Source organism: Kryptolebias marmoratus, linkage group LG1 (genome assembly GCF_001649575.2).
Source record: "Kryptolebias marmoratus isolate JLee-2015 linkage group LG1, ASM164957v2, whole genome shotgun sequence".
In the NCBI taxonomy this organism is placed as follows: domain Eukaryota; kingdom Metazoa; phylum Chordata; class Actinopteri; order Cyprinodontiformes; family Rivulidae; genus Kryptolebias; species Kryptolebias marmoratus.
Window position 1 is genome coordinate 33,811,856 of NC_051430.1, and position 8,425 is coordinate 33,820,280.

General features: G+C 41.8%; 1 long non-coding RNA gene across 1 annotated transcript in view; it reads right to left on the reverse strand.

The window, feature by feature from the left end:
- Positions 1–6,914, reverse strand: part of LOC119617574 — a 22,978-nt gene extending 16,064 nt beyond the window's left edge. The window contains exons 1-3 of the long non-coding RNA XR_005233907.1: positions 6,776–6,914; positions 6,448–6,619; positions 5,803–5,901 (exon numbers count right to left, since the gene is read on the reverse strand). This is a non-coding gene — a long non-coding RNA (uncharacterized LOC119617574). The remainder of the gene's footprint in view (positions 1–5,802; positions 5,902–6,447; positions 6,620–6,775) is intronic.
- Between the last annotated feature and the right edge of the window lie 1,511 nt (positions 6,915–8,425).

The window sequence follows — 8,425 nt, forward strand, 5'->3', positions numbered from 1 at the left end:
GAATCACTTTAGAAACAATAAATATTGGGTTAAAGTTGCAGTGTTTTGGGCAAAGTTGCAAAAAGTTGCGATTTCACTGGGTTTTCTTGATTTTGCGTTAATAGTTGCGATTGCAACATCACAAAATCCTGGAGCGTCTGATCATCTATGAGGACTGGTCAAACTCTTGTAGAGATGTAGAAGAAACAGATATTGTTCTCTGTCTCTTCCTGGTATTTTGTGTTTCATTCCATACTTTGGTCCTTTTTTTTCCTTCGCTCGTGTCGCGACCCTTTCTCTCCCGTGCTCCCATCAGTTTGCAGCTGTGATGCGTTCCCCAGAACAACCAGGAAGTAATATTCCCCTCCCTGCCTGTTGAGGCCCATCTGTCCTGTCTTCACGCGGAAGGAACTGTTATCTGCACCTGAAGGTTGTGCATCTGTGCGCCGCCTCGGATGGTGATATTATGGGGTATTTATGACTCCTGGCAGAATTGGAGAAAGAATCAGAGGGCGGACGAGAAACAAAGAGCGACAGCAGAGGAAGAAACGAGCACAACGAGCTTTCACGCCTTCCTCCTACTACCAGATTGCTTTTTTTTTTCAGGTGGGATGGGGTTGCCATGGCGATGGGGAGTTATGACCGCGGTCGGCTGGGGGATCCTCTTAACGCAGCATAGCAGAAGTGTGACTTTGCCGGAGACTATTTTCCCCCCGTCGCGATCGGTGTGTGGGTGTTTGAAGGCATCAGAATTTATTCATTGGCTTCATCTCCGTACATGTCAGTCTAAAGCAAGAGAAGTGTCCGTATTTACCTTTGTACCTGTTATAATCAGGTAAACCCTCCCTGATGTTAACTTTCCAGTGGCAGGGAGAATCAGAAACATTGCTTTGTTCTTTGTCGTGGTTTTTATAGGGAACTGTTGGCTCAGACTGAATGGTGTGATCCTTTAGTGTATGTAAATACGACCATCTTTAGAACCAAACAGTTATATATAGTAGCTTAAAAGCATCGCATTAAATCTAAAATTCATCATAAATCTTCACGATATTGACTGTGTGGAGTCATGTATGTACAGACGCACATAAATGTGTTGGTCCCCTCATACTTCATTGAAACAACTCATTGCCTAAACTAAGGCACGAAGAATCTAGCTAACAGTGCCGATGCTAAGATAATTAAATTGATAGAAATTAAAACATCAATGTGGTATAATACTAAGAGGTACCAAAAAAAAGGCCCGCTAACAGCCAATATGATATAATAACTAATTGTACAGACTAACGGTACCAAACTATCTAAAAGTACCCCAGGCCTGCTATATTTCAACTAAGATAATGAAAGAGGGAGGGAGGGGGAGAGAAAATATATATATATATATATATTGTAGGAAGATATTCAGTGGTACTATAGTCTGCTTTGGTTATAATGTGGATCGGAAATGTTTCCTCAAAGTGAAGTAATCACCAGTTTTGACAGGGTGGTAGCTCTTGTCAGTAAAGGAATATTCGAGACATTTTTAGGGGATGTGAACGCCGTCATAAATATTATTCCTGTGTTTGCCTTCCATCCTCCTTGATTCTTAGCTGCCTACAGAGAGTCGAGGTAATTGTAAAGCCACTCCATCTAGTCGATTCACTGATAAACCTCCCAAAAGTGCTTTATTATGATCGGCTGCCAATCAGAGACTTCAACTGAATCCTCTTAATGAAAGGGGTGAGCATTTCTGAATCACTTGCCAAAGCTTGCCTGTAGTTTGTTGCAGAAGTGGGAAGCTCGTTGTCCTTGACTTCAAAACTTGTTTTCTTTTTTTCCCCCCCTTTAAAACCCAACTGGCGTTGATTCAAGACCGTATACCTCTCATTCCTTGCACCTCCGTCTCAGTTTGGGATGTGATGAGTTGGACACATGCTTCTGTCTGCCCGCAACACTACTAAGTCAATTTCCCACCGTCCCCCTGCAGACGTGGTCATCTGACTCACAGAGAGAAGAAGTTGCCGCTATTATCCCCCCCCTGTGTTCTTCGGGCTCTGGCTGCTTATGGAATGATGCTTAGTAAAACCTCACAGTAGCACACGGGCACACAGGGCTGTAATTTCCTCTGCTGTCTATTTTAGGATGACTTGTAGTCATGAAGAAAAGAAAAAAGTCATAAACACAGACTATAATTTGGAAGTGCAAAAGTGCATTGACAGTGTCCAAGACACCGGGCGAAGACTTAGAGCACTGCAACATACAGAATCCGTGTACGGTTCGTTCTTTGGTTTTTTCATTTCAAAATAAAATTGCAAAAACAAAACAAGCACGTACCCCTTTTTTATTTTTGCAATTGCCGTTTTTCTAATTTCCTTTTAAAAACGAAAAAAAAAAAAAAAAACATGCTTGTTTTGTTTTTGAAATTTTACTTTGAAACGAAAAAAAACAAAGAACACGGATTGGTAACCTTCTGGTAGGTTAATGTTGTTGTGTTTTTTGAATTTGTCCTTATGTTGAGTGATTTGTTCATGTGGTTTGCACGTCAGGACCACCACTAGTCTTCCCCGTCCGAAATACGAACAACACCTGGAACATCACATGTTCCTTATCCTTATGATGTAAGGGGAACCACTGACTCCTGACTGGAAGAGCTACATCTCTTGCGTTGTACCGAGGGTTTGTGTAATTGTTGCTTAGTGGATGTCAGAGAATCATGTAATTTATGCTTATACCTCATGTTAAGTTGTACAAATCATTGGGGAGACAATCCTAAACCTCCATTGCATTGTTTTTAAATAAAAGACTAAAAATGGACCGTACTTATGTAGCACCTTTCTACCCAATCAAAGCCCTTTACTACACAATCTGTGCCCTCATTTCCCCATCCACACACATTCACTCAGCAGTCTATCGAATCTCTACAAAGCTAATCTGACTAAATCATTCTATGGAGTCCTAATCAGTGCTTCAGATCACATTCATACACCAATGGGGCATATCCGAGAAAACGAGGGATTAAGGAACAAGTTAGCTGGGAATGTTGCTACGGCTGATCAAATGGCTCAGCGAGGTCCTCGGATCGTCTCTTTTGGGGTCTGCCATGGTGGAGCGCCGGGGAGGATGATAAAACTTGACTTTCGAGATGAAGCATAAGCCGAGCCACTCCTGAGTGGTCTCACTCGCCTTTTCCTTCTACACAACCATCTATGTTTACTACTGTATCGGTATCAATGACATCACCGCTCAGGCTCTGGAAAAGGTAGGGTTAGGGTCATCCAAACTTGAACTGGTTCTGTAATATTTTAGTTCTGATAAGATTACCCCCAAAAGCATTAATGAATACTCAAATGTCTGGATTGGGACGTTTAGTTTAGTTCTGACCTGTACAGCTGCTGTTTTAGTATAAATGCACTTTATCTCAGCTCTTAAAAGCTCCTGTTTTATAAGTTGCTGTTGCAGTTTCCCTTTCCCAGAGGACGGATAATGAGTTTATGGAAATCGGGCCTGTGTGAGCCTTCAGTCTCAGCCGTCCGCATCTGTTTGAAGCTTCTCTGCGCTCCTCGTCTTAGCTCCGCTGGGATCCACCCCAATGCTAAAAATACATGCTCGTTCCACTACGGGACCCTGTCCATATGACATGTTTGCGATGTGAAATTGTTGCATAATTAGGCGTGATTTAAAGATGCAGCCACTGGCCATGACCCAGCGGGAGGCTTCCTTATTGCAGTCATCACAGCTGAACTGTGGGAGGGATGTGCGATACAGAAAACAGGCAGTTCTAGAAACTGCTGAACTAAAATACAGGACGAGACAGCGAACGGACCCTGGATTACACCAAGACGGAGACTAATGTGTTCTCCACATTTAAGCTCAGTATTTGTAAAATTGACAGAGTTAGACACATTTTTGTGCTTCCTAAAAGCAGTTGGCTGCCATCTTGAACTGGGTTGACTCCAAAGGTATTATATTAAAGTTATATTAATATTATTATATTAAATTAAATTATATTAAAGTATACCAGAGGAAATGGGAGTCTTCAGGTTTAATGTAAAGAATTACATGATTTAGAAGTTTAGTTTTAACAAGAGAAATTACATTTTCTGTGAAAACAGTGTGATTGCTGAACGCTAAACGAGTTGCTAAAGCTAAAAGAAGCAGAACACCAGCTAAAAGTAGCAAAAGTCTAGATAATAGCTAATTGTAGCAAAGGCTAGCTCATTGCTGAAGACAGCTAGCAAAAGATAACTGCAAGTAGCAAGCTAGCTAGTTTTACTGTAAAGAAGTTCCCACAGGCTTTACAGAAGCTACAGCTAGTAGCTGCTATTTGCTCCTATAAATAACTTTAGAATGCCATGTAAATAACCGATGAAATGTGGTGGAAAAGTTGTTGGCTTGAACTGCCGCAAAGTTTTGAAGATTAGACATGTTTAAAGTTTAATATACCTTATGTTCGATATGCTGGTGTAGATTCTCAGTCATCCAGGCCATGGTAAATTAAAAAAAAAGTTAAAAAACAAAAACAACTGGACTTCTATTCTGTAGCTGAAGACGTTTCGCTTCTCATCCGAGAAGCTTTCTCAATTCAGAAATAGAGAGTGTGGAGTTGAGCTTTTAAAGCTGAGATGTGATGTAAGCTGGATTGCTTGTTAGGAGAGAGAGAGAACAATTTGCAAGCAATCCAGCTTACATCACATCTCAGCTTTAAAAGCTCAACTCCACACTCTCTATTTCTGAATTGAGAAAGCTTCTCGGATGAGAAGCGAAACGTCTTCAGCTACAGAATAGAAGTCCAGTTGTTTTTGTTTTTTAACTTTTTTTTTGAATATACCTTATGTTCAGAACTTTTCCACAGAACCCCAGTTCAAAAGAAAACTACTGTTGAAGAAAACTCAGATTAAATCTCTACTAGGGTTTGGCAAAGACACTCCATAATCTCTTGACAAGTAGGTAGGAGTCAAGTTAAGGGTTCAGGTTTTATAATAAGTTTGGTAAAAGGATCAAATGCCTCGATTGAAACCGAAAACAACTGCTAAAGCTCTAATGCATCAGGGATGTCGTCACCACGAGCCTTTCAGCTGGGAGAGGAGGAGAATACAGGCAGAGGAAGACACGAGTCAGCGGAAAAGTTGGGTGTAAAATAAAACACAAGGGCGTGTCAGGTGTTTGTCAACAAGACGGCGAAGGCCACAGTAATCTTCCTCATCAGGAACTGATAGAACTTTAGGACAGCTGTTATCCGCCAGAGATTTCAGGCTTTACAGGCCTTCAGCTGGGGGACAGACGGCAGAAACGCTGCAGGGTAAGCTAACGCTGTTGTTTATATTCCTACCTTCGCTCTTTATGCTTGCATCTGGTCACAACCACAACCAATGAGTGAACAGGAGCTAAGCTAGCACCGCCCACGAAGCAGGGCCGGCCCGGCTGGCCCGACTCCAAAGCAGCTATATTAGCTATATTAGCCTATTAGATAGGCTAATATAGCTAATATAGATACATACAGCATGTTGCCTTCATTATAAGGCTTATATAAGGCTTTTAATTTTTTGCGGCTCCAGACATATTTGGTTTTTTGGTCCAATTTGGCTCTTTCAACATTTTGGGTTGTCGACCCCTGCACTAGAGGGTTAATCAGCAGACAAGGCAATAAATCAATAGAGTAGCCTTAATTAAAGCAAAGCCGCCTATTTTTAGACCAAATAGGTTTTTATCACATTATTTATTGTCAACAATACCAAAGCAAATGTATCAGAAAAGGACCAACAATAAAAAAAACTGTCCTAAAACTGTCCATCAAGTCCTCATATTTGGACTTTTAAGTAATGCGCTCATGTTTCGGGTGCGACTCACCGGCTGTCAGAGATCGGATGACGGTGTTATGAAAACTGTCAGGGTTTTCCGTTCACACATTCACGGTCGGATGAGCTCGATCAGATAAAAGTCCGGATCCTGAGAACAGGCGGAGGATTAATATTAGTGCCGACAAATAAGAGCGAAACAGACAAAAAACTTAAGGGTGTAATAATGATCATAATTACCAAGCTTTTGCTTGTTGTCTATGTAATAATGAAAGAGTTTATTGTTTTATACAAATAATAATAAAGATAATCTGAAGGAGTTCACAGCTAATGTTAAACAAAAAGGTAAGGAACATATGACAGCGATAAATTAAATATTTTTCCTTAAATTCTTTTGTTTTGGATTAAAAGGTAAGATTTAGTTTCAATTGACACCATCCATCCATCCATCCATCCATCCATCCATCCATCCATCCATCCATCCATCCATCCATCCATCCATCCATCCATGCATCCATCCATCCATCCACCCACCCATCCATCCATGCATCCATCCATCCATCCATCCATCCATCCATCCATGAATCTATCCATCCATCCATAGTCGTAGCTAAAAAAAAGATCACAGGTCATTAAATCCTTCAGATTTTAGTAGAGGACTGGTGTGTAGTTAAAGAACTGAGATAAACCCACTTACAGTATTTAACAAACTGCTGGTTGAAGTGGCTTGGCGAAACACTGAGTAAACAGCCATTTTTTTGATCCAACACAGCCTACAGACATCCCAGAATCGAACCTCGTGAGCCGACAGCTGCCCTCTGTCATCAGCGTGCGCCGCGTGTCATCTGTTTGAGATGCTGACAGCCCTCCTGGAATTACAAAATCCTGGAATTAGATTTTATTTTAAAGCCAATTCCAGCTGTTTTTGGTTTCCTACATTTCCCAGAATACATTTTGCCGACCCACAGAGCGTAGGCTTGAATTTAGATGGCATCCCGTGCAAAAAAAAAAATCAAACTTCTTACCAGCACTAATTATGGTTCCCGCAGAGTTTATATTTGGTTCTTCAGCAGAGCGTTTTTAAGTAACATTTATGGGACAGACGAGTTTATGCTTCGCGTCCAAACAAGTTTAAATATGAACGTGTCAGCACCTTCCGATAGCAGGGAGTCAGCAGGCTTGTGTCGAATCATAACAAGGCCTCGGACCTTGTTTGTACACACACTGAAACGGGATCTGTTTGGCTGTGGGATGCGGAGGTGGAAGGAGGGGCGGTTGTGGCAGAAACAAAAAAAACAACGAGTGGTTTCCACTTCAGAGGAACACAAGTTACTCAGAGCACATCTTGTTGCTCTATGATGTTCAAAAACTGCAACAATAAACATCAGATGGCAGTTCACTCTTTGAACCCCCCTAACTATACGTGCAACGTGCATCGCACCAGTTCAGGACTTTAAACCAAGGTTGCTCGATATCTAACATATTCCTCCCCACAACCCCTTGGTCCTAATCCTAACAGTTTACCTCTAAGCCTAGCATCCGACTGTAATACGTTATTTTAGCATTATGGGTTCCAAAACATTTCCGTCCGCAGTACTGGGGCTTCACAGGGGATCCTTTTAGCTCCTTTCCTGTTCACGCTTTACACGGCGGACTCAGAGTCCTGCCAAATACAGAAATATTTGTGGCATGTGTGCGTGACGGGCAGCAAGGGGGGTACAGGGACGTTGTGGAGTCCTTTGCTGACCAAAGACCAAAGAGCTGTCCAAAACTGGACAGGACAGGGATGCAGCTGCAGTAAGAGGTTCGTGCTTGACCCGTGCACCTGTAGGTCACTGTGTTTAATCCAAACAAGAGAGCACAATACAACTTTTTCCTTTTTATTATGCTACCTTGCTGTACAGCAGGGGTGTCAAACCCAGTTACGCAAGGGGGCCAAAATTAAAAGTTTTGTCCGAGCCAAGGGCCGATCGCGATCAATATTTACTAAAATTACATAAATTAATTGGATTTAGATGCATTCTGTCAAATCATTCATATAGAAACATCAATTCTCTTTTCCCAGTTACAGATTATACAGAATTTAGAGCAAACAGACTTTAATGAACACAGACAAATAGATCAAACACATGAACTGTTACCTTAGGACAGGGGGTAAAAGAGAACCATAAGAAAACCAAAACCTCGTGTTTGTTTCTTTTTTCAGCCGTACTGAACCCGTAATGAACCATGACCCAAAAATCAAGCTGTGGACCGCGACAGCAGAGTGTGCACTTCAGGAATATCAGGACGTTACAGATTCAGGAGACAGAAAAGCCTCCAAGGTTTTCAAGGTAGTGAGGAATGCCAAAGATCTGGACAGACCCTCCAGGATTTGGCGATGTTGCGATCGCAACTATTAACGCAAAATCAAGCAAACGCCGCGAAATCGCAACTTTCCTGCAACTTTAACCCAATATTTGTTGTTTCTAAAGTGATTCGCCACCGTTTCTGCGGTCTAGTCTCTTCTTTGTGGGTTTGTGTAACGTGGAATACAAAATAAGCCCAAATAACTCAGGAAGAAGACACGTGACGTCACTTCCTGTTAACATCAGAATGCCGGGAGCGTGCAGGAGCAGCGACCGAAGCCAAAATGTGCGCTAATGCTTCACATTTGCCCACAAAGATTTCAGCAA